Source organism: Nelumbo lutea, chromosome 2, assembly GCF_056320005.1.
Source record: "Nelumbo lutea isolate HS-2025 chromosome 2, American lotus-T2T, whole genome shotgun sequence".
Taxonomy (NCBI): Eukaryota; Viridiplantae; Streptophyta; class Magnoliopsida; order Proteales; family Nelumbonaceae; genus Nelumbo; species Nelumbo lutea.
The window spans coordinates 67,980,726-68,007,840 of record NC_142685.1 but is presented as its reverse complement, the minus strand read 5'-3'; the positions used below and the strand labels follow the sequence as shown (position 1 = coordinate 68,007,840).

General features: G+C 42.0%; 1 pseudogene; it reads left to right on the top strand.

Annotated features, from left to right (window-relative positions):
* The first annotated feature begins 1,626 nt into the window (after positions 1-1,626).
* On the top strand, positions 1,627-25,374 carry LOC148871357 (protein NAP1-like; annotated as a pseudogene).
* The last annotated feature ends 1,741 nt before the right edge of the window (positions 25,375-27,115 follow it).

Sequence of the window (27,115 nt, the reverse complement as noted above, 5' to 3'; positions counted from 1 at the left end):
TTTCTTTAATTGCTCTATTTACTTAGCTTAATTTACATAATCAATTAGTTGATTCACTTAATTGGCTTAATTTACTTATTTAGATTGATTAGCTTTATTTATTTAATTCAATTAATTATCTTAGTTTCCTTAATTAACTTCATTTTCTATCAGTTATTTACAAGCCTAGCAGACCGCAATTTGGTCTTTTCCCTTTTGATTTGCAGTAGATCTATTCATCAAAAGCCGACGCACCAAAAAGATGTGAGAAGCCCAAAACGGGTGATTTTTGGGAAATTCAATTTGGTCTTTTCCCTTTCTATTCATCTTTGCGCGGAAAAACACACCTTAACCAAACGGGCTTCAGGCTGCTCAGATCCTAATGCAAAAGCTCAATGCGTCTTTTGACTGTCAGAGCTACTAGATGATCTTCCCAAAAAGACTTGCCAAACAGCCCCTTGCTTATTCAATTACTTAATTTATATAGTTGGATTAATTTACTTAATTATCTTAATTACTATAATTTATTTAATTTACTTATTTAACTTTATTAAAGTGGCCTTTCCCAACTTTATGATCTAAAGTGGCTTATAATTTCTCAAATTTTTTTTTAACTTGAGCAATGCTATATAAGCATGTCATGCCATACAAGCATGTCATCAAAGTTTGAGAGCGAAAATGGCCCTTTTTTCAAACTTCGAGGTCTAAAGTGGCCTTTTTACAAAGTTCATTGATTGATACCTTAAGCAATCAGTATCTGAGCAACAGATGCCTTTGATCTAAGATAAGGAGGTTCCAGATGAAATCAATAAATACCATTTTCCCAGTTAACAATCCAAATGCTTCGTTCCAGCTAGCTGAAACATGCAAAAGTTCAAATAATCAGGATAAGTAGCTAACCAATATTAAACTAAGATTTAACACGAAATGAAACTTGTTATAGTCCCAATTAGCAAGGATTCCAAAACTCACCATCTATGACAAGTATCTTTCTCATGTCATAAGTCCATGCACTGTGAATGGACAATGAATGCTATTATGAACCTGACATGCTGCACCAGAAAATTGGGATTGTTAATTCACTGAATTCTCAAACCAACGTTGAATATATGCCTTAAGGCCATCACTTGTTCCCTCAATTTTCAATGTTAAATTATTGCCAAATAACTTAATTAAGATCCCTTGGTGAGAAGTTTTGAAGAAATTCTTGTACATCATAATTCACTCAAACAGTCAAGCTTTTGTTGTTTTGGGTAACGCCCCTACAAGATATCATATAAATGGTCCCCTTAATTGCAGATGGGACCATTTTCCATACAATCCTATCATCCTACCACCCCTAAGGCCCTGCTCGTTTTTTGGTAAGTCATTTACCCATATTCTTTCGATCATAAATTTTACCCAGGTAAGTTAAAACAATTGACCATTTTTATCCATATATTTAATTATTAGAAGGGGTCATTTTGTCCAATAGTATTTTGGGAACAATTGATTTACCATGGAACCTACAGTTATTGATATGCAAACATGAGTAAGTTGGTCAACTTTCCCATTTATCAACTCCCCCCCCCCTCTCTCCCTCTCTATTTACTGAAAAAAATAAATAAATGGAGCTTGAAGATTAGGGAAATTAAGAAGGCAATGTTAATGGTGGAAAGGCTAGAGATAGTTGAATGGTTCATGGATTTTGTGCCAGGGGCAGCAACTATAGGTAAGAAACTAAGTTGGTAGGATATTTCTACCAAGATAGGAAAAAATACTTGGAGTGTAAAAGGAATGCTAATGAATCCCCTTCATTGCTTTTTCAGAGTCCTTTTCTAATGGTAAGAAGCAAATAGTGTGCTTCCCTAAAGGAAAAAATAGTCAAGGGTTGAGAGAGGTCTTTACAGTGTTGAGGGACTTTCTTACACACTGGAATGTAGGGAAAGGGAAGGTTGGAGAAATAGGAGAAGATCTCTCTAAGCCTGTTGGTGAGGACCAGAGGTAGGACCTCTTTGCTACAGCACAGTAAAAACAACCCCTTTTCAAATGTTAATGTCAAGAAAGAATGTTGGGGCAACATGTTTGTGTTGGAGGACAAAAATCCGATCTTGGAATTGATGAAAGTTTATCTCTTGATGTGTAAGTTGAGACTAAGTACCTTTACTCTAATCCCTTTTGATAGTTATAAGGCTATTCTCGATCCTCTTGAAAATATGGTTGGAGTTGAAGCTTTGAGTATTCAGGATGTCATAGGGACCTTTACATTGTTTAAATGGTCACCTTCCTCAAACTTTAAGTCTTTTCGACCGAAGATGGTGTGGTGGTTTGGGTGATTGGGCTGCCTTTCTACCTCTGGAACTATGAGATAGCAGTCTCCATTGCAATGTTATGTGGTGCCGATGTTGATGGAGAGTTTTTGTGAAACTTCTGATCTGCAACTCTACTGCTGAGTGGAGTTAAAACTGAGGAGATACCCAGAAAGATAACTATTAACATTGTTGAGGTTTTTCTTCCAGTGTAGTTGGCCTCCTTCATTGAAGCTGCTCTGTGGAGGGAGGCTCGACAGATTGGAGATGAGAGGATGGAAATCTCGGCATTGTGTGGCAGCTTGGGGTTTGAGAACTTAGAGAAAGCTAACACTTTATAAGTAAGTAGGCTTTAGGGTTTCCAAAAGATTTTGGTAGCTTAGAAAGTCAAAAATGTGTGAGTTTCAAAGCTTAGGCCTAACGTTCACCAGATCTTTCGCTCAGGTGGTTACTTCTGGCACCAAGGAATGTCATTTGAAATTTTTTAATAAACCGAATAGGGAGGCAAAAAAGTGGACTGAACCACCAAACCGAGCCGGAGGAGGGTCAGTCTTAATTAATCTTGGTTCAGCCCAAAGAACTAGTTGAGGGCCTAACTTGTCAAATGGGCATGTTGCCTTGGGGATTAAAAGGTCTAAATCCAATGAAGTGGCAAATGGGTCGATGTTAACTGGACCATCTATCACCTAAGGTAGATAATAGCTAATGATGAAGGAAGATTTGGCCCGACATCATAATCACTCAACACGTGGCAAAAGCAACAGCTCGGCACAACAGCGCGCCCAAGGCGCGAGCACCGAAGAGAGGAACCAGCAGTCCGAACTCCCTACTAGCAGCATGAACTCCATACTAGGAGCCCGAACTCCCTACAAGGAGCCCGAACTCTCCCTTGGGCCCCGAGCCTCACACAAGGCAACGACCCAAACTGGCCCGCCCCATGACAGTTTGGGACACTCCATTATCCGAACTCAAGACTTCACCTCGCTCACCACTTCAGCACTTCGCCTCTAGGATGCCAAACTGAACAATCGTACCTCGCCTGGCACCGAGGAAGTCTGTACCCAGGGGCGGCGCACCTGACTGACTTGGGATCTGACGCTTGACAGCCGCACTCCAACGGCCGCCTGCCACCGCCACCTGCTACCGCCATCTCTAGTTGCAGAGACGGCTCCGACAAAGAGAGCAGTGAAGATTCTGTCCCAGCAAAGGTGATGACACCCGAACTGGCAGGAGTGCAGAGATAATCATACCCGACTTGACAAAAGTTTAGGAGTGAATGCGCGAGGTGGTTATAAAAGGCTCCCTGCCCCCCAAGAACAAGGTATGTGAACTTTGCGCCATCTGGTTTTATCTTGCCTTCAAGAGAGTACTAACTTGAGCTTCGGAGCAATCTCACCGGGTTCCTCCCCGGAAATTCCTCACCTTCTCCATTTCAGGCTCCCTGTTGCTCTAGTCGGAGGCAAGGTCGTTGACAGCTAAGACCAGCCGGATTGCGCACCATCAATTGGCGTTGTCTATGGGAATACGCTTCTAAAAGCCTCCCTCTAAAACACTCATAACCTCCTCTTCTTCCAAAAAACTCCAACACTCATGGCTTCTCCCAGCAATGCCGGATGTGGCACAAAGACGAACACCACCAGGGAACAACCCCAAGTCCCCGTGGTGTGCATCGTACAATTCACCATCCCCCTTCCAATGGATGGGATCCCCAGCTTGAATGCACCACAAACAGTGGCGCCCATAAGCCTTCCTGCCATGAATGTCCCTCCTCTACTCCCTATCAAAACAACTTTTGCTTAACCAACTGTTGTTCCCCTAGCGACCCGCCAGAACCAGTTTGACGACCTGATGCAATGCATGCGAGCAATGCAAGCCCAAATGCAACAATTCTAGCAGCACCAAGTACTACACCACCTCTCTTAACATCACTATCAGCAGTAGTTCCCCCAACTACCCCTGAACCAGTCACTGCTTCCACCTTGGCACCTTGCTCCAAAGCCAGTTAAGGCTTCCCCTCAGGGTGGACGCCCTCACCGAGGAGAAGCCTCCCAACTCCAGAACCCCCCTAACAGCCAGGCCTCATCCCCAGGCCAAAGGGAAGGAAGAATCACCCCCGCCTCGCAGCTCGCAGGCGGGTCAGGAACCTTGCCCGCAAAGTCGGCACCTCAGCGCTCCAAGCCTGAGTTCCGGCTCACAGAGAACCGATTCAGCGCCCTAGCAGTAGACTACCAACATTCCGGGTCCATCGAGCTCGGAAACACAGAGGCCAGCAGTGCCAGTACCAGGCCCACTCAACAACGAAGGCACAGGCTAAGTTGCTGAACTACCACCCGTGTCCTGCCCGAGCTCAGAGGTAAGTAAGAGACGAGCTCGGACGAGGTAAAAGCTGCCCCAATTCTCTCAGTTCCTTCCCCCCTCGCATCAGAATTCCTGGTAGTCCCCATGCCCAGAGACTTCAAGCTCCCACCTTTGGACAAGTATGACAGGTCCTTTGACCCCAACGACCACGTCGATGCTTTCTAGTCCCAAATGCACCTCGCTAGGGCCAGTGAATCATGCATGTGTGTGGCCTTCACCACCACCTTCAGGGGGGGTAGCCCGCACACTTTGTCACCAACAAGCGGTACCCAAAAACCGAGGAAAGCATCTTCGGAGTAGTCTAGAGAGAAGGAGAATCCATCCAGGGCTACATCAAGCGGTTCAATGAAGTGTGCTTGCAGATACCGTGATTAGACCCTACGGTACAGCTCGCGGCGGCCAACAGAGGAGTAACGCACAAGGAGTTCAAATGGCACTTGGTAGCCAGCCAACCCACGACCGTGGCCGAATTCCTCAAGCTCGCGGACAAGTTCATGAGGACAGAGGAAGAGATCAACCAAAGGACCGAAGGCGGGGTTGAGAAAAGGAAAAGAGAATGTGAGCCCTCCAACCCATATGACAGAAGAAACCCGGCCTAGGAGGCGAAGCCAAGCTAGCCGTCCCAAGCTCCCTTAGCAGTTCGGACAGATTACACATCGTTAAACATGAGGCAGACCGAGATCTTGATGATGATCAAAGACGCCCCATACATAAAGTGGCCACCTCGCCTAAAGGGGAATCCAAACGAGAGAAATAAAATTATGTATTGTACATTTAATAGAAATCACGGTCATAGTACCGAATAGTGTAATAATCTCCAGGACGAGATAGAGGGACTCATCTGTCGCGGATACTTGAGAAATTTTGTACATCATAAAAATAATAATAACAATAAGGCAGGTCGACAAGGGAAGCACGAAAAGGATGCCCTCGAATCCAACAGCAGACCAGCCGAAGCGTTGCAATGATAGTCTCCGGAAGAGAGGCCAGTTTAGGGAACCATCCATGTGATAGTGGGAGGTTCGGTGGTAGCAGGGTGTACTTCGGCAGTAACCCGGACGTCAGTTCGCGAGGCAGCCCGAGAAGGACAGAACCCTCCAAAGAGGCCGAAGACAAAAGAACCGATCTTCACGGAAGACGATGCGCGAGGTGTCCACTACCCCCACGATGACGCACTTGTCATAAAACTAAGGATCAGCGACTTCGAAGTCAGGCGCGTACTTGTGGATTCAAGTAGTTCAGCGGACATCCTCTTCAAATCGGCGTTTGACCAGCTACAATTGCAGAGAAGCGAGCTGAAGCCCGCAAACACTCCTCTGGTGGGCTTCAGTGGAGAGAAAGTCAGGCCCCTCGGGAAGATAACAGTACCTGTGGAAGTCAGCACTTGGCCTTGTGCAGTCAGACTCAACCACGATTTCCTGGTGGTCGTGACCCCCTCCCCATACAATGCCATAATAGGGTGGCCAATTACGCATATTCTGCAGGCAGTGGTCTCCACCTACTATCTGGCAATGAAGTTCCCCATAGACTTCGGTGTGGGGGTAGCGTGGGGCGACCAGCTTGAGTCCCGCAAGTGTTATGTTACCGCCCTGAAGGGAAAAACCAAGTCAGCTGACGACTTCGAGCTAGAGCGGCCTACAGAGCAGGGTGAAGAACGAGCTTCGCCCACAGAGGAAACGGTCGCAATCCTGACCTCGACTACGGATCCGGCTCGAATGCTACAGATCGGTGCTTCTGTCAAGGAGCCTCTACGAACCGAACTGTCAGACCCATTAGACAGAAGAAACACAACTTAGCCCCGGAGCGTTGGAGGGCGGTCGACGAGGAGGTTGAAAAGCTCCTCGCAATGGACTTCATAAGGGAAGTTCATTACCCGAGCTGGGTAGCCAACCCAGTACTGGTGAAAAAGGCAAACAACATGTGGCGCATGTGCATCTACTACACCGAACTGAATTGAGCTTTCCCAAAAGACTGCTTCCCCCTCCCCAGAATTGACCGCCTAGTGGATGCGACATCGGGACATGAGTTGCTAAGCTTCTTGGACGCCTACTCAGGCTACAACCAAATCAGGATGGACCAATCCGATGAGGAAAAAACCAGCTTCATAATCGAATTTGGCCTGTACTGCTACAAGGTCATGCCCTTCGGATTGAAGAACGCTAGGGCGACCTTCCAAAGACTTGTAAATAAGCTGTTTCGGCCCTTAATTGTCACGAAAATAGAATGTTATGTAGACGACATGGTCGTCAAGACGCAATTCTCACAAGAATTAATACAAGACTTAGATTCTGTCTTCCAAATTCTGCATCAATTTAGCATGAAACTGAACCCCAACAAATGTGTCTTCAGTGTCACTTCAGGTAAGTTCCTAGGGTACATTGTCAACTGGCGCGGTATTGAGGCCAACCTAAACAAGATAAAGGCCATCCTAGATATGAGACCACCTCGAAAAGTAAAAGAAGTTCAGAGGTTGAACGGCCGCACAGCCACTCTGAGCCGCTTCATGTGCAAATCGGCAGACCGTTGTCTGCCTTTCTTTAAGGCAATCAAAGGCAAAGGGTTTGAATGGACCCGAGACTGCCAGCTCGCGTTCGACGAGCTAAAGAACTACCTCGCTACAGTGCCAACCTTAGCCAGAACCGAGGAGGGTGAGGTCTTAGAACTGTACCTCTCGGCAAGCGACGAGGCAGTCAGTTCGGTACTAATAAAAGAAGTAGATCGGGTTCAACGGCCCGTCTATTATGTTAGTAAAATTCTGCAGGGAACAGAGACGAGATACCCGCAAATAGAAGAGCTAGCATACGCACTAGTAATTGCAGCTCGAAAACTCCGCCCATATTTCCAGGCTCACACCGTCATCGTTTTGACTGACAAACCTCTGAGGCAAGTCTTAGTTAAGCACGAGGTTTTCGATCGGCAGACAAAGTGGATCATCGAGCTCAGCGAGTACGACCTCCAGTATAAGCCACAAACTGCTATTAAGACCCAAGCCCTAGTAGATTTTATCGCCGAGTGCACGTTCAGCCTCGAAGCCCCTGGGCCGGTTGAGCCCGAGATCCCAGTTCGGGTGAGCTTGGAGCTCCCAAGCCAATAGAGTCTGAACCCCGTGAAGTAGCAGCCAGTGTGGCATCTCTCTTGGTTAGGCCAAACGCGAACTGGGGATCTCGGGCTACCTCGGGTATTGATCTCCGACAACGACAAGCAGTTCGAGGATATCAAGTTCCAAGAATGGTGTCAAAATATGGGAATTTGTCAGAACTTCACATCGGTCACACACCTGCAGGCAAACGGTTAGACAGAAGTAATGAATAGAGTCATCCTCCGCAGACTGAAAGCAAGACTAGATCAAGCCAAAGGGTTATGGGCAGACGAGCTACCAAGTGTTCTATGGGCTCACCGAACTACGGAAAAAACCGCCACAGGAGAGACCCCCTTTAACCTCACCTACGACAGTGAAGCGGTAATCCCGGCGGAAATCGAAATTCCTACACTGTGACTAAAAGCATATGACGATCAAATAAACGGAGATTAGTTACGTACTAACCTCGACCTACTGGATGAGGTAAGAGACATCGCGCACATCCGGACAGTGGCCTACCAGCAAAAAGTAGCTTAGTACTACAATGCCAGAGTAAAGAAGCGGAGCTTCCGCATTGGCGACCTGGTTCTCTGTAAGATCATGGTGCCTGAACCCGGCGTGGGCAAACTTGGACCAAATTGGGAAGGGCCTTACAGAGTAAAGAGAGCGCTCGGGGGGGCATATGAGCTCGAAACCTTAGAGGGCAAACAAGTATCCCGAGCATGGAACATCGTCAACTTAAGGCGATACTACCTATATACCACCAAGCGAAGTGGACAAAATCGCTACCAAAGCCTAAGGGCTAGGATACCGAGCTAACGAAGGAACCTCGGCATAGGCAAGCTAAGAAAAGTGTCGGCCAAAGGCTCAGGCGAAGCGGAGACAACGAACTAATAGGGACATCGGCATCTCAAAGACTAAGTATTAAACATCAAAATAGGCCGTGCAAGTGCAGTAACCCGGGCAAGAAACAGATCGGGCATATGGTCAATCAGTTCGGGAAAAAGAACAACCAACACTTAACCAAAAGAAAGGTCATTCCATTTCAAAATAAGGGAGTGTACATTTCAAAAAAAAAATAATAATTTTACATTTCACTGGCCCGGAGCTACTTCTTCATTATCAGAAGGCACTTCAACGATACCCGAAGTTCCTGCCTCACCCTCGGAATCTGGCTCACCATCAGCAGCGTTGGCCATCCCCTGAGTTATGCGCGAAGTGGATATGGCACTGATATCGAGCTCGGGGTACCTGTTCCGGATCATCCACCCGCTCAGTTTAAAACCCCTTCTGTACGAGTCTACCATCAAGTCATCAAAGGGCGGCGAGGCGATGTACTCATCAACGGCCTTCTTCTTGGCATCTTCGATGCCTTGAGAAAAGATCTACGTCCTCTCCCTAATATCCTCCTAAAGGTATTCAACCTGATGTTGCAGATCCAGCCTCAGGTCCGCCATGTGCTTCACCACTACTCCCATGGCTTCGGCATCTCTCTTAGACCTCGCCTGCCTGGTCTGTGCAACGTGAGCAGCCGCCTCAGTAGTGTGAGCAACTGCCTCAGCAGCTCAGGATGTCATCTCGGTAGCACGGAGAGCCTCTTCAGCAGCTCGCACCTGCCTCGAGCTCCTTTCCACTTGGGCCACCAAGGCATGGATAGAAGAGTTCACCTAACAAAAGGAAAGAACAAGTGATTAGAAGAACGACAGCAAGAGGAATAAAAGCAAAAAAGCTCGACAAGAAATATGACTCACCACCATGGCATGAGTGGCAGCATGACAGGCCACCTGGTTCAAAGGAAGATCGGTCCACACCGCGACCTCCTCAGGGAAGGTGGCCTCCCTACTCTTCTGAAGAGCGTAGTTTGGCGACAACACGCTCCTAAATTCCCCTTGAGCTCCCGAGACTGAGGGCCCAGCTCGCGTTTAAGCAGACCCAGAGTAGGCGGGAGCCCCCATGTAAGTAGTCTCTGTATAAGGGGCCCCTGCCGCTTCTTGCATTGGAGGAGCCACCTCGGGCTCCCTGGGCGGATCCTCTGACGAGTAGTCTGGTACCTCAGGCTCCGCATCTTGGGACAGCTCGGCACGAGTTCACTTGGCAACTCGCTTCCTCCTCTTCATGCCTTGAAACAGGTGCCCACCATGAGTCCTTTCTAAGTCCATCACACCTGCAAAAAGAGTTTGGCATCAAAAAAAAAAAAAAACAAGAAAACTCTAAGCAAGGAACCTACCCGAACTCAGGTCGGCCGCAATGAGCTTGGCCTCCGTCAGATACTGATAGCATTGGCATTTTAGCCCAAGCCGTGCCCATTTCCGGAGGCCCTTCGCCGTCTCTTTATCAAGCATAACACCGGAGTCAAGGGCGGTCATCCCCCACCCGGTCTGAAATAGCCACCCCAGTACACTTCACACCCTGAAGTAGTCTCGCTTCCACGCCGGGACCTTGTTGGGAAGTTCATGTAAGAGCTTAAAACCCGGGTGAAGAGATAGGTAATATGCCCGCCTACGCCCGGGAAAGGGACCCTCTTGCTTCTTAAGCATTAAAATAGAAGAGAATATCTCCAAGTTTAAAGGAAAGCCCTGTTCGCAAAATAGGGAGATTGTCCCCACCAAGTTACGAATGGAGTTCGGGTGAAGCTGGCCAACAGTAACGCCGAAGTGGTTCATGACCTCGACAAGAAGGGGGTGGAAAGGCAGTCGCAGCCCCGCAGTGAGCTACTCTCGAAATATCATGATCTCTTCAGGACCGTGTTCCCAAGGAAAGCTACCCGAAGGTATAAAGTAGGCGTACTCCCCAGGCAAGTTGTAATAGGTAATAAGGGATTGGAGCCCCTCAGGCGTCATGGTCGAGGGACCAAATTTATCTAACGCCTGACCTCGACGAGAGGTGGACGCCAAACTACCCGAGGCGACTCAGCCTTCGGGTTTGAACTCTTCCTCAAGCTCTACCTCCGGTTCGCTAGGACCACCAGTGGATGCAACTCAGCTCATACAACCTACATCTGACCCACTTGAAGAACTATCTGAGCTATCCAAGCTAAACATCAAAGAGAAAAGATGGATTCCAGGAAAGTACTCACTTGGAAAAAGGCTTGAACAGACTATGGGAACTGGAACACAAGCAAAAAACCTTGAATGCGAACTAAAAGCTTGAACGTGAGTTGAAACTCGGACGCGAGCTCAAGAAGCAAAACGCAAAAGTGACAAAAGCAACTGGGGTCCCCCACTATTTATACCCGTAGTAACCAAGAATCAACGGCTCAGATCAAAGCCAATTCGATGGCCTGTAGCCGCGCTGACCGCACGTCTCCTGAGACCAAGACGTGACTGACCACACGTCTCTCGGAACTGACCGCATGTCTCCTCACATTAAAGGCGGTAGCAGCACGTTTTTCAAATTTGAAAAGACGTCCGCTGTCACATCTCCCAGTGGCGCGCTTTCTGAATTTTGAAATAAGGTGCGCGTTGTCACGTCCCCTAGCGGTGCATTTTTTGAATTTTGAAATAAGGCGCGCGTTGTCACGTCAGTCAGCATTTGTAGGAAGATCGGCACGTCTCCCATCTTTTGGGTGTTCAAGAAACCCAACAGAATCCTGGCAACGCACCTCACGCTGTCGCTCAACCAATTCAAAGTACGAGACAAATCCACCCGCCACCTCGCGAACTCCTCGCGCCAAGGCAAAACCCTTAGCACGAGGAGTGGGGGGCAATTGATGAAGGAAGATTTGGCCCGACCTCGTAATCACTCAACACGTGGCAAAGGCAATAGCTCGGCACAACAGCGCGCCCAAGGCGCGAGCACCGAAGGGAGGAACTAGCAGTCCGAACTCCCTACCAGCAGTCTGAACTCCATACTAGGAGCCCAAACTCCCTACAAGGAGCCCGAACTCTCCCTTGGGCCCCGAGCCTCACACAAGGCAACGACCCGAACTGGCCCGCCCCATGACAGTTCGGGACACTCCCTTATCCGAACTCAAGGCTTCACCTCGCTCACCACTTCAGCACTTCGCCTCCAGGATGCCAAACTGAACAACCGTACCTCGCCTGACACCGAGGAAGTCTGTACCCAGGGGCGGCACACCTGACTGACTTGGGATCTAACGCTTGACAGCCACACTCCAACGGCCGCCTGCCATCGCCACCTGCTACCGCCATCTCCAGTTGTAGAGACGGCTCCGACAAAGAGAGTAGTGGCGGTTCTGTCCCAACAGAGGTGATGACACCTGAACTGGCAGGAGTGCAAAGATAATCATACCCGACCTGACAAAAGCTTAGGAGTGAGTGCGCGAGGTGGTTATAAAAGGCTCCCTGTCCCCCAAGAACAAGGTATGTGAACTTTGCGCCATCTGGTTTTATCTTGCCTTCAAGAGAGTACTAACTTGAGCTTCGAAGCAATTTCACAGGGTTCCTCCCTGGAGATTCCTCACCTTCTCCGTTTCAGGCTCCCTGTTGCTCCAGTTGGAGGCAAGGTCGTTGACAGCTAAGACCAGCCGGATTGCGCACCATCAGCTACCACCTATCGTCTTCCCCAAGTTCTTCAAGTCATGCGAAAGTGTTCTTCACAGTTTGGTAGTAAGAAGTCTCCTTAGATCTGCAGTTTTCTATAGTGGATTCTAGTGAAAATCTTTAGCCCTTATCTCCAGATCGTCACAATCCTCGCTTCGTCAAATGGAGTGAACTAGAGAAACTTGATTTGAATTCTTCATTAAAGGAAGCATGCTCTGATTCTGAATCCAAGGATACCTTGAGCCTTGGTAGTATTGACCTGCTACAGTCGAGGGACATTCTTGATGATGAAAGCCTAAACACTTGTTGTCGATTCTAGAGGATGATGTTTGCAGTCCAATGGCAAGGGTGCAAGTGGCAGGTCTCTCTCCAGTTTATGTGTAACACAAGGGCATGATAGAATCAACAAACCTTATGGAAGCTACACATGGTACAACTCATCCAACAGACAAATCCACTCCTGTAATGCAGCATGTTCAGGATATTTGCCACCTTAGACAGAGTCACCGATTAGGGAGCAAACTTCTAAGGTAGCTTTGGATGTATTGGTTAACAATGTATTGATTGAACCTAGCCTACTTAAAAGCTGAACCAAACAGGGGAACTAGCCCTAGACTTGACTCCTCTTACTATGACATCTAATCCTGCTCCCACCCATTCAATTCCCATTGGTTCAAGTATACTTGTCAATTCGATTTTTGGTACTAATAAGGGTACTTTACCTAAAAGGCTATAACAGGTACTCCAACACCTCAACCAAAAAGAACATCTACTAGAGGGGAAGGCGGGACGAAGGCTAAGGTTTGTGAAGAATAGGTGAGGGAGGTATTTTTGAAACAGAAACAGGAAAAGGAATTAGAGAAAATCTGGAAGCAAATTTGTGTTCTTATGGAAGAATATAAACAAAAAGAAGAGATGATGGATGTTACCCCTACAAAGATTGAGAAAAAGGTAGAAACTAGAGAGTGTTTGAGGATGTTGGGGTAGGAAAAAGTAGGAAAAGAATAGATCAGAGGTGGAGGAGACTAATGTCAAACATTGAAGGTGATATTGAATTTAGTGAAAAAGGGGAGAGAAGGAAGGCACCTAAGTAAGTTTAGGTTTTAGTGATTTGGAGGGTCTCTAATTTGTTTTCCCCAATGAAAATTATTAGTTGGAATGTGAAGGATAAAGCTTCTTATTGATTATGTATTGTCAAATGGATCTGTTCATTAAATATAATGTGCTTATATCCCCTAACAAAATGGGATGATCGAGGGAACAAAAAAATACACCTATTAGAGGTAGCTCATGCCATACTATATAGTATGCCTCTAAGGTATTCTAGTCCAAAGCTGAATCAAGTATAATGTACCTTATTAATAAAATGCATTCTAGAGCTTTGAATTTCAAAATCCCTTATAAAGTCCTACATCCTAATAGTATTAGGTTTAATCATCCTCATAAAGTATATGGATGTTTGTGCTCTGTTCCTTTCTATTCAGTTTAAACTTAATCCTAAGGTTATTTACTATATTATTCTTCAGTACTTTGCTACTAAAAAAGAGTATAAGGTTTATAGCCTCTCTCTCTAAGAAAAAATGTTTCAACAGATATCATAATATTTGAAATTTATCTCCTTTTCTTCCTCCACTTTTCCTCTTAAGGGGGGAATGTCAATGAAAAGCAACAATGGCATTTTCCTCTTCCAATATCAATGTTTCACTATTCATGCATTTGTTCCTTCCTCTAGTCTTGTTGGTGAAGAGTAACAAAAGGAAATTGAGGTGTAAATGAGAAAAGAGAAGGCAATGGCTGAACAACCTTACTAATTATATTTAATTGCCAATGTATTCCTGGGTCCTTACTTCTCCATCCCACTACTTCTTACTTATCATCTAATTTTCATGTTTCCACTATTGTTTATAAGAAGACATGCACATGTACCATAAACCCTATTTCTAACTTCTTGCATATCATTTCTTTTCTCTTTTTCATTCATTTACACCATCTCTAATGTATCCAATATTTTCATTCTCTCTGGTGTTGTGAAAGCATTAAATAATCCTACATGGAAATTATCATAGCAAGGATGAGAGACCTTGTTAAGAATTACATTAGTAAATGGTTGATCACGCTAAGGGGAGAAATTTGTTGTAACAACAATGTCACAACTAGTATTTCTTATAATCCAGTTCTACATGACCAGACTACATAGAAGAGGGCAAGTATATATTAGAGAGAATATTTTTCTAAAGGAGATATGTCTACCTTTTGTGAAGACATGATCAATTTGCATATGCTTTCTTTAAACTAGTTGAGAAGCCCCAATTGTCTATTGCATTAAGCAAGTTAGGCATATATAACATTTAATAGTGTAATTTCAAATTACAATATCTTAAGTAAAAAAAGTTGGAGAATCTATTATAGTTTTTCCTCATTCTCTTCTCTAACATCAGCTCTCTCCTTTTCTTCACTAACTTAATACCAATGTTTTGAAACGAGGATTGACACAAGGTGTTCCACTACCCAAAATAACGAGGCATGGTTTAGAGCACAAGAGAAGTAAGCCTCCTTAGCACAAGGAGGCATAAACCTCCTCAAGAGGAGGAAGAGGAAGAAGAATAAGGGAAGAGGAGGAGGAGGAGGAGGAGGAGGAGGAAGAAGCTAAAGAAGAAGAAATTTTATTACAAAATTAGAAAACAAATTTGGAGGGTATTCATCTTCCATATAATGGGGAACATTATAAATGGTTCTACCACTTTTATTTCTAACATATTTTTTTAGAAAAATGTAACTTTTATTTCAAGACAAAAAGTTGGGGTGTGCATGAGAAGGTACAATCAAAGATGAATAAATACTCTAAATATTTCTATTATAAAAGGCTGGCTTAAAATGTAAGAGCATATGAGGCATATGCCTCATAAAACTCTAGGTTGGAAGCACATACGTCTATGATGGAAACATACAACTCAAGTGTAAGGATATTTCAACTTACGCATGATGAAATACCTCACACTCACTGTCCTACACACACTTGTGCACTCTTTTTTCTTTCCTCTGCCCCCACACCTCCAGTTCCACCATAGACCACTATGAAACTATCCCTTTGGGTTTTTCTCAACTTTGTTAAGAGCAGGTTGCGACTGGAATTCAAGGTACCAGCACAACATTGTGCAAGTTCTTAGGTGTTAGATCTAACAATCAATACAAAACCAACCAAATCTGATAAGATCTTTTGCAATTTGTTATTATTTCACTTTTCATCCCAAAACATTTTGCTCTAAATGAAAGTGACACTTTTTCATCAATACAACCCAAAAAATGTGGTTTATGTAGAAGCCTTCGAGTACAAAATACAATAGAATGAAACCTAGGAGATTGGCATAGGAGAGTGTCCTGAAAAACATGACTCAGACCTACATGATAGCTATAGTCTATTTTCCATCTGTTGGGGATTGTAGGAGTGGGGGAAGAAATGATAGAAAAGTTGTGGCTAATATTGGTTCCTTTACTAAGGATAGGTTGCTAGTCCCTCCAAAGTTCGAAAAGATAGTTGGATCTTCTTTCTGTGTGGATTGATGATCAATGTTTGACATTATTGTTGATGATGTTTTGAATAATTGTACATTGTGCATGGTCATGATTTAGAGGCACTGAAGTTATATTGAGTTGTTCTTCAGCATTCTTCCTGTAACTCTCATATCTTTTTAATAAGATTCTCCTTTAATTTCCTAAAACAAAAATAGAGAATTATATTTTAAGCTACTTTTGTGCAGTTAATCTCTATTTGACCCCCCATCCAATGGAGGATCCTCATCCTTGTAATATGGCACAGGTTTATTGGTACACTGCACCCAATAAAGGACCTATATTTCAAGCCCAATAATTTCCAATAGAAAAATACAATTAGCAAAACTTGAATAGTTCAATGATAGCCTTCTGCCCTAATTGCATCTCTAATGAGTATTTCTGGGATCATAATTGGAAATTAGGCATTGTTCCATCTATCAAATCACAAAACATTTTCTTGCCAAGAAACAGAGAATTTGAATAAGTAATAATCATAAATTACATTTCACCAATAACATTTCTAATGAAGATTGCATTTCTTTTTATTTTCCAAGACAATATAATTGTTTAGTTCATCATGCCAAGCAAACTAAACCACACTAAAAAAAGGCAAATAAAGTAAGAAAAAGCACCATCTTTGGCATAAAGTGATCCATTGTAGGCGGTAGCAGTTTAGGAAGTATCAAATAAACCCTATGGTCCTCCAATGCTTCCTTTTATAGAGTATCAAAATCCCTAAAAATACCAAACACCTCAAGTAGTGAAATAACAAGAAGAAAAGGAATAAGAATAGCAAGAAGAAAGAAGCCCTAATCATGAAGGAAGGAATATCTTCAGCAATTTTGTTTGATTCGAAATGCGTACATTCAAAATTCCTCGACTTTCAGAGAGAAATCCTTGGAAACTATAAATTATCCAAGTCATTATTAATGAAGCCAAGAGCAGAGAATAGTCATAGACATAAAAGGGTGAGTGAATGATTTGAGCATAGAAATCGCTCCCTCGGAGTCTCCCGCGTCGATGAGATCTTCCACTATGATACTCCACTTCTCCTCTTCCATTTTTATTTTTGTGCACGTGCATCAATTTCAGTAATAACTCAAAAAAACGAAGCCTAATGTCGGAAAGACATCGTATCAAAAAAGCTTTGACCAATCAACGTATGTGTTTGGTTCATTTACGTTTTTCATTCAATGTTTGTAGTTTATTTTCTTGCAAAAACAAGAAAGGTAATAATTACAATCGCTAATGACAAATCAACATGATAGTGAAAAAATGTCAAATCGTTGGAAAAAGCTTTAAAAAATAAAAAATAGGACATAAGGGAAACTTTTTTTCCTTAGTATTAATAAAAAATAATATTTTCATATAATAACCAAAATGGGATAGCTTTTTTGAAAAATATAAAACAAGGGCAGTGGGCACTTTTGCTTGCCTTCCTCCTCTCTCTCTGTATTCATGGGAATGAAACTTTTAAAGAACGATGAGAGAAAACAAGAATCCCAGTGCTAAATCATTGGGATTTTCTCACGTGCACAACCGAAAAAAATATTATTTTTTCTCGGCGAAATTAACTACAGAGTGAAGTTCGCTAGTTCAACCAACATCCAGTAATGGCGTCATCTCCTCCTGAAGCAACATCTAGTACTTTTCTAGCTTTCCTTTATTCCACTGATTTCAAATTTCCAATCCATTTACCAATTTTGTCTTGGGATTACCTATTTTGAGAAATTATATATTGTTTAAGGCTAAAATGTGTTGATTAAAAACTTAAAAAGGGATTTAATCACCATACTTAAAAAGGGATTTCAACGTAAACCTAGCAGGAACCACTGTAACCCATAGCAGGATCCCAATAACCTTTGCAATACAAATGACAACAAGCTACAGGAAAGAATCTTTTTTTCCGACATTGTATTTCTACCAGCTCGTTGAATTGTAGAATGAACGGTAGCTCGTTGCAATACAACCTTTGCATTATGTGAGTAGTAAGGCAGGAAAAAGGGATCTTTTCTCGTTCTCTTTTACAACTTAATCATGAGTTTCTCATGAGTCCATTTGCCAAAGCTCTTTGGGTTTTTGGTGAAATAGAGGAGGAGGAAGATGAGCAACAATACCCAATGCCCTTATTTGATATTTTTTTTTTCAAACAAGCTATCTCATTCTACTTATTATATAAAAATGTTATTTTTATTGATAGTAAGGGGCAAAAAGTTGCCCTTATTGGCTAGAAACCCTAAAAAATAACTTTCGCAAACAGTAGACATGCATAGAAATCAAAGTCACCTTTTAATATTCTCGATGTGTGTAGAAGAGTATGAGAGGAGAACTGCTAAAGTGGCGCCTATGTGGAAAAATTTATTGAATAAAAGCCCATGATTCCAAACACCCTCAACATCTATTCATGAATTTTGATAAAAAGGTTACCCAAAAAAATGATAATTACTCTCAATTCAGAGCATTATCTCCCAATAAAATTAGGGAGTGATAATTGCCTCCTCTGGCGAGCACAGTTTCTACCCATTCTCAGACATCATCATCTGATGGAGATGGTAGAAGGCATGAAGAAACCTCCACCCCCAAAGATCGAAAATCCAAATGGTACCGGAACCATTCCAAATCCAGAGTTCGAATGATGGTGTGATCTAGATCAATATGTGTTGAGTTGGTTGATTTCATAACTCACTAAAGGCATCATGGCACAAGTAGTCGGACTCTCCACTTCAGTAGAAGTTTGGGGTACAATGGCAAAAAGCTAATTGACCTACTATAGGTCAAGGATTCCACAATTGAGAAGACAACTTCAGAGTCTATAAAAAAGGGATCCCTATCAATCTCTCTACTATCTCTGAACCGGTAACCAAATTTAATCTTGTTCTTTTCATTCTCGCTGGTCTTGGTAGTGAATATGAATTTACTACTCTTACCAATTGTCCTAATGCTGATAATCTTGGCATTTAAGACATTATGGGTTCGTTACTCAACCATGAAAATTGGCTTGAGGAACAATCTCGCTTCTTGAATGATGGATCTATTAATGGTAATTCTGCTGGTACAAAAAATAAAAATTCCTCACAGCAAGGAAAATCCAATTAACAATTTCAACAATTTCCTAATTTTAATAATGGATACGACAAGGGTAGGGGTCGAGGACCCTTCCCATTTAATCATCAATAGTTTTATCAAAATAATCAATAAGAGCAGTTTCCAATTCAGTTTTCTGGTGGAGATCATGGTAAAAAAAAATCCTAGTATTGTTTGTCAATTTTGCAATAAAAATTTCATGGTGCATTGCAATGCCGCAAAGCTAGGTATGCCTTTGGTTTTCAGAATGATAATTCAGCTAATGATCCTTCAACATTTTATGGAGGTTTGTAGACTCCTCAATACCAGTTCGATTCCCATAATGGGAACTCGATGTTTGACCCAACTTGGTATCTGGATTCGGGTGCTACTCATCACATGACTCCAAATATTGACAACTTATAGAATCGGTCAAAAATCATGGGTTCTGATCAAGTTAAATTTGGTAATGGGCAAGGATTGCACATTCTTCATACTGGAAATTCCTATCTTCGATTTAAACAGTTTTCTTCAAGTTTAAATGATATCTACCATGTTCCTACTATCTGCAAAAATCTGCTATCTGTCAGTTTTTTCACTAGAGATAAAAGATGTGTATTTTTAATTCCATCATGATTGTTGTTTTGTGAAGGATTATAGGGGACAGTTCTTCTACAAGGGGTCAATAGAGATGGTTTATACTGCTTTCTGTCATTTGCTACCATCTCCACAAGCTTTGATTGGAGAGCAAACCACAATTCAAGGATAGCATTTACGATTAGGACATGCAGCTCTTTGGATCGTATGACATGTTTTTTCTCAGTTTGATCTTCCCTACAATTCAGACAAATTGCTTAGTTCAGTGTGTGAGTCATGTCAAATGGGTAAAAGTCATAAGTTATCATTATAGTTTTCTTCTTCTCAGTCTAGGAGTCCTTTAGAATTAATTTTTTTAGATGTATGGGGACCAACCCCAATTAAGTCAAATAATGGACATTGCTATTATGTTTTATTTTTTTATGATTATTCAAAATTTTCTTGGATTTATCCTATGAGTCAAAAGTCAAAGGTCTTTGATATTTTTCTAAAATTTAAGCGGCATGTGGAAGTGCTATTTAATGCCAAAATTCGATCTTTTCAATCCAAGTGGGGAGAATACTGCAAATTATCCAAGTACTTGGACTTGCAAGTTATCACTCATCGTCTCACCTGTCCTTACACTCATGAACAGAACAAAACGATTGAATGGAAGCACCAACACATCATTGAATTGACCGTTTCTCTATTGACCTCCTTGAAGCTTCTGTTTTCCTTCTGGGTAGATGCAGCTGAAACTGCAGTTTACTTGATTAGTAGACTTTTTGCTGCTTCTCCTCACGGTCAATCTCCTTATGAGGTGCTTTTTCAGCGGCCATCAGATTATTCTATGCTCAAATGTTTCGGATGTGCTTGTTATCCTTCTCTCCAGTCATATAACAATCACATGTTTATGTTTAGATCATTTCAGTGTATCTTTCTTGGGTCTAGTCATACTCATAAAGGGTAGCACTATTTTCATCCGGATTCTAGCAGACTATTTATTGCAAGGCATGTCATCTTTTATGAGTCTCTATTTCCTGGTTTTTCACCACCGTCCTTGGCTTCGGAGGTTCCTTCCACTAGGACATTTATTTCTGCACCACCTCGGTATTCTTGATACTGCTTCTTCTAATTCTCCTCTGGCTCAGCAATCTACAACTTCTACAACTCCTCCAGTTTGATATCACACGATTTAGGATATTCTTGATACTGCACCAGTTGTTCCAGCTCCAACTCGTACCCACTCTTTGATTACACGATCCATGGATGGCACATTACCAGTATGTTCTAATCAGGTCTCGAGGTACCCTTTCCCAGCCCAACTCCATTATCTCTTTCCTTAGTTCCTAAGAGGCAAAACCTTGTTCTCGAGGCCATTAGATCCCCTCATTGGCGTAATGCTATGAAAAAAGAGTATAATGCTCTAATTAGTAACAGGACATGGGAACTTGTTCCTTACACTTCAGATATGAATGTTATCGGCATTAAGTGGGTGTTTAAAACAAGGAAACATTTAGATGGCACTCTCAACTACTACAAAGCTCATCTCGTAGCACAAGGCTTTAATTAGATCCTAGGTGTTGAGTATTTTGACATGCTTAGTCTGGTCATTAAACCTATGACTATTCGCACAATGCTAGCTCTTGTTGTCTCTCACAACTGGTCGGTTCGCCAACTGGGTGTCAATAATGCCTTCTTGCATGGTCTTCTGGATGAGGACATCTATGTTCGCCAATCCAAATGGTTTAAAGATCCTTCCTACCCTAATCATGTTTGCAAACTTTGTAAAGCCCTGTTTGGTCTCAAGTAAGCCCAAGAGTTTGGTATTCTCGACTCAACAACACTCTTCTGCATATGGGTTTTCGGAATTCTGCTACTGATCCCTCTTTATTTATCTTTGATCATGGTGGCACTAAATTATTTATTCTCATTTATGTTGATGACATTATTCTTTATGGAAACTCCTCCACTGCAATTGATGATTTCATAAACTCTCTATCCAAAATCTTTCCACTAAAAGATTTGGGGCCTTGCACTATTTTCTTGGCATTGAGGCTTAGTACAATTCCTCTAGCTTGCACTTATCTCAACAGAAGTACATTGTTGAATTACTTCATCACACTCATCTTGATGGCGTCAAACCTATCTCCACTCCTATGGCCACTTCAGTGAAATTATCTAAGTTCTTTGGCACACCTCTTTCAAATCCTATAGAATATCACAATGTTGTTAGTGCTCTCCAATATGTTACCTTGACAAGATCGAACATCTCCTTTGCAGTAAACAAAGCATGTCAGTTCCTCCATTGTCCAACTGATGAACACCGGAGTGTAATGAAATGGATACTACGGTATCTAAAAGCTACTATTGAATAGGGTCTCCAATTTTGGCTATCTCCCGAGATTGTTCTCATTAGCTATTCTGATGCCGATTAGGCAAGTTGCCCTGATGATCGACGTTCTAATGGCGGCTACTCAATTTACCTTGGATCTAATCTCATTTCATGGAGTTCCAAGAAGCAAGCCACCATTGCTTGCTCAAGCACAGAATCTGAATTTCATGCTCTAGATAACTCCATTACAAAAGTCTTATGGATTCAATCTCTCCTTGCTGATTTGGGGTATTCTATACCAGTTCCTATTGCATGGTGCGACAACATTGGAGCTACTTATTTAGCTGTTAATCCACTTTTTCATGCTCGAACCAAACATGTAGAGGTCGATTATCATTTTCTCCCCAACCTATCTACTAGAAAGCAACTTCAAATTCGTTACATTCCTACTTCTGACCAAATTGCTGATATTTTCACAGTCACTGCCTTCATCCCGATTTGACCTACTTTGGTCCAAGCTTCACATCGCCTTGTTCAGATTGAGGGGGCATGCTAACAGTATTAGATCAGGATTATGATAATCCTAAGCTAATCAGAATGTGAACTCTATCAGATCAGGATAAGACTAGGATAACCACTCTCTCTAGAGTCCTAGCTTATCCTACTTATTGTTACTTCTTCAATATCCTGTACAATTACAGTTGTAACCGATCTCTAGTTCTAATCATTATAAATAGATATCTAGGACCAGTCGAAACTCACTGAATCCTACAGTTCCTTCTCTATTTATTATCTGTCTTTTCTCTCTTCCTTTTGTTTCAAGTGTGAGGGACTGGAATTGGTGTACTCAGTCTCACTTGATTGAAACCGTTAGTCAAGTCAATACCAAGATGGGTTCGAATCGCTCTTGAATGAGATTTTGCTGTAATTAGAACTTCAGCCCTGGTCTGTGTTCAGTGTGATGCCCAACCAACTCTACTTCTCTAGTCTCTTACTGATCTTGTTGGGGGATCCTCAGATCTGAAATTTGAATTAGGAAGTGTTTATATGATTGTAGAAGCTGAAGTTGCTCTTCATACTAAAAAGAGGATTTCACGGATTAATTCTTGGAGAGTCCAAAGCATCACTCTTCTGCTCGAGATGCATCACCCACCCCTACAAGATCGGGGATTTAGATGACCCATCTAGATGGGTTGAATATTAAGTTCTGAAGTGACTTCTCCAATTTCATCAGTCAGCTGGGAAGCAAATGGGTTCAGAAGGTCAAACACAGACTACAGGATTACCTCAGAAGGGTTTGAATATGCAATTGGTTGTTCAGCTCACTGAAGCTGCAGAAGGTTTATTGGCTAAGATGTATAGATTGAACCAAATTCTGGATTACCCATATTTCGGTTTCACATGGGTTTTCAGATATATTTTGGAAGGCATGTGTATTTCCCAACCACCCCCAGGATATGTATGCTGATTTCAAAGAAATTTCCAAAGCATCCTAGCAAATTACAACTGGAACAAACTGATAAGTTTGCTCTGGAAGCTTTACAGGATAATGCAGAATTGTACTTGCAAGGCTTGGAACCTTGGGCCTGGCTCCTTGATCTCATGTCATTTAGAGAACGAACATTGTGACTTATATATTGGATCTAAGCAATACTGTCATTACTTTGTTGCCTCATCAGAATTCGCTGATTCTGCATGCTTTTATGGATCTCTTCGTTTCCTTTGTGGATGTTAACCTCTTCTCTGAGATGATATCCAAGAAGATGCTGCTGCAAAACAGCACTGTTGTTCCAGAAAAGTTAACAAAATTGGCGGAGACACAGTTGTATACGCCGAGTCTCTCATCGGATCCATAGTGGATGGGTTAGAAGAACTAATGAATATTCTTGATTCTGAAGGAGGATTTGGCTCTTTGTAAATGCAGCTTCTTCCAGAGCAAGCAGCTATATATGTACATGGTTTATGCAACAAAAGTTTCAACCCCTTTGGCAAAATCTCCAAAAGGAACTACTGGTTTGTTGTTGCCAGGTAACAAGAGTTAGACTGAAAACAGTATTTCTACTAAAATATTAGAGGTTACCATGTAGAGGTCGACAAATCCGTGCTCAGTTTTAAATGATATGGAACCTATAGGTGGTCTAAATCATGTTTTTGTTCTAAGGTATATGAGGGAATGCATCCTTGAAAATTTTAGGAGTAGACTACTTGCAGTACTGAAAACCGAACTGATGGTGATCTTCAGCCCATCTGCTCGGGAATCATTGATCTGGAGATATATCAGCATAGTCTATTTAGCAGTACAGCATATTAGCATGGACCTTCCTCAAAGGATCAGAGAAGTTTTAGCCTTTTCTGGACCTATTTTCTCCCTCCATTTGTTTGAAAAACCAGCAGATCAACATATTGGTTCTGCTATTGAAGTTGTATGCAACTGGTATGTTGAGAATTTTGTCAAGGGTGCATCAAATGCAGGAATTTTGTTTGCACCAATCCACAAGCGCTTCAAAAGCACAAAGCCTGTTGGTGGATGTTTTGCTGAGTCAGGTACAGATCTTAGGGAATTGAAGGCCTTTGTTCAATTCGTATATTAGATGGTTATGGGGTTGCAGATTGGGCAGAATGATGAAAAAGCATGCTGCTGTGTATTATTGAGAGTTGCATCGACACATCATTGTGGTCAAACCGTGTCCGTGAGACACTGGATGCAGTGGCCAGAAGTATGCATTCCAGTTATTGAACAGAAAGAGAGGTGAATTTGGAGAAAATTGTGGACATGGACACAGTATGTGGGTTCTGCATTCAAGCAAGGCAAGCACTACCTTTTGATGGGCTTTTAGTAGAACCTTCTGGGCAGGGGAAAACTCTCTGATCATCAAACACCAAAGGTCTTAAGAACTCAAGTCAAGCTTCTGTTTCATAAAGTTATATAACCGTGAATCCAAGTGGGTATACAGTGGAAGTTACAAGTTTGTCTCCCAGTGCAACAGAGAAAGATGTTTTTGATTTCTGTTCTCTCTGCAGGTACAATAGAACATGTTGAAATTGTCAGATCTAGATGCTTGCACCGCTTATGCGACGTTTAAAGATGCTCATGCCCTGGAAACTGCCATTTTGCTTAGTGGTGCCACAGTTGTAGATCAACCTGTATGCATAATTCGTTGGGGACAGTATGAAGATGAATTTGATCTTTGGAGTAGGCCTTCATGGAAGCTAGAAGATGAAATGGGTTCAATGGTAGCACATAAAAGTTGCTTTGTCTCCACTCCGGTAGAGGCATGCAGTAACGATGGCAAAATGAAATGGGTTCAATGGCCCTGCACTGGAGAAAATGCATTCAGCAGGGTCAGAGACTTTGATGAGTCCCATCAAGTGCAGCCAAGTTCTCCGAGCTGAGTAAGAGAATCAGATTAACTAATAAGATTTATGCAGGTGTTGATGTTGTCAAGTCAGTGACTCGGTGGACGAGAAATTTCATACATCAATGGCTATTCGGTCGGCCCTTTTTGCAACAGGGAGAATGGCTAAGGCAGCTGCTAATAAAATAGTAGCTATTTTTCCAAGGGAGCTCTTTGGGTGTCGGAGGCTCTTAGTCGGGCAGCCAAAGTTGCAGCTGATTTAGGTAGTCGTCGTAGTAAAAACTGAAAGATTATGTTTATTTAACTCAAGATACAACTTAGGCCCCGTTTGGTTTGCGGGAATAGGGGTCTGGAATTGGAATTGGAATGGGCTATTCCGATTCCAACTGTTTGGTTTGGGTGGAATCGGAATGTTATTTTCATTCCTGAGGGAATGGCCATTCTGGCATTCCCTGCCCCTCCCTTGGGAATGAAATCCCATTCCTGTTAGGGTCCATTGGGTTCACAGTTGAAATTGGAATAGGAATGGTCCATTCCCATAATCTGTTTGGTTCAGACAGGAATGAGAATGGGATGGGCAGGGAATGGCCATTCTCTCAAACAGAAATGGGAATGGGATTCCGATTCCATCCAATTAAACAGTTAGAATCGGAATAGCCCATTTTGATTCCAATTCCATACCCCTATTCCTGCAAACCAAATGGAGCCTTAGTTCTAATTCCCATTCTCAATCCTGTCTAAATCAAACAGATTATAGGAATTGACCATTCTCATTTTGATTCTAGAGGATTTCGATTTTGATTCTGATTCCGATTCCAATTGTGAATTAAATGGACCCTTCGTGATGATGTATACATTTATCTCATTGTAATCATATTTGTTGGTGCATTAGTGTTAAAAAAAAAAAAGAGCTAGGCCTGGCTTGAGTCCAATAGGAAAGAGATAGGCCGAAAATTTGATCTACAATCTTCATGCTCCCCTTGATTGGCACAAGTTCTTTAATAAGGTCCATCACTGAAAGAGTGCCCCCTTTACAAAGGAGCGGTTTAATGGTTGAACCGATGCCTATGTTCAGGTCCTCTGCACAATCGTCTTGATTTGCATATGCTAGAGGCTTGGTCAACGTCTAACATGCTGCATACTCCACCGGTTGGGATTTCCTAATAGTAAAGATTAATAATGAATAACAAAAAACAAAAAAAGAAGAAAATATTTTATAAAGCAAAAAACGGATTAAGAATGATAATAATAATAAATAAATAAGTAATAAGAAATGATAAAAATAAAATAAAAGAGAAAAAGGATGAGAAGATCCATTGTTATGATCTAGATCTTTAGGAGTTTGAGTTAATCAATCAAATTTGTGGGAAATGTAGTGAAAGCACATTTAAGCACATTTTCAAATCAAAAAGAGAGTTGAGAGAGAGAGAGAGAGGTGGATGAAAGGAAATATCATAAAAATGTCAAAATATAATAAAATAAATAAGGTAAATAAAACAATAATAATAGTAATAATAAATATATAAAATCAAAATAAAAAAAATAAAAAAAAGAAGAGAAGAGAAAGCAAAAAAAAACACAAATAAAGGGAAAAAGTAAAAACAATAATAGTAATAAAAATTAATAATTAAAGGGGAGAAAAAAGACCAAAAAAAAATAATGATAAAGGTAATACAAATGGGAAAATTGAAAGAGAATATAAAATTTCTTTTGTATGATTTGTTAGATTAGGGGTAGATCAAACTCTTCCAAGTTCTTGAATAAAGATTGTGTCCTGGTTGTTAATGATTTCCCCCACTCCCTTTTTCTGAAATTCCATAAAATAAATAAAAAAAGAGAAGAAGATAAACTAGACTTTTCTTTTCCAAACTATCATTAATCCAAAATCCCAAATAAATCGTTTAATACAATCGCTTTAATCTAAATCAAGCTTTTCCCCTTCATTTTCAGTGTGTTTTGAAAATATCCTCCTATTTTTTATGTTTTTCAAGATAGAATTCCACTTTGTTGGCCTCGCATCGCACTTC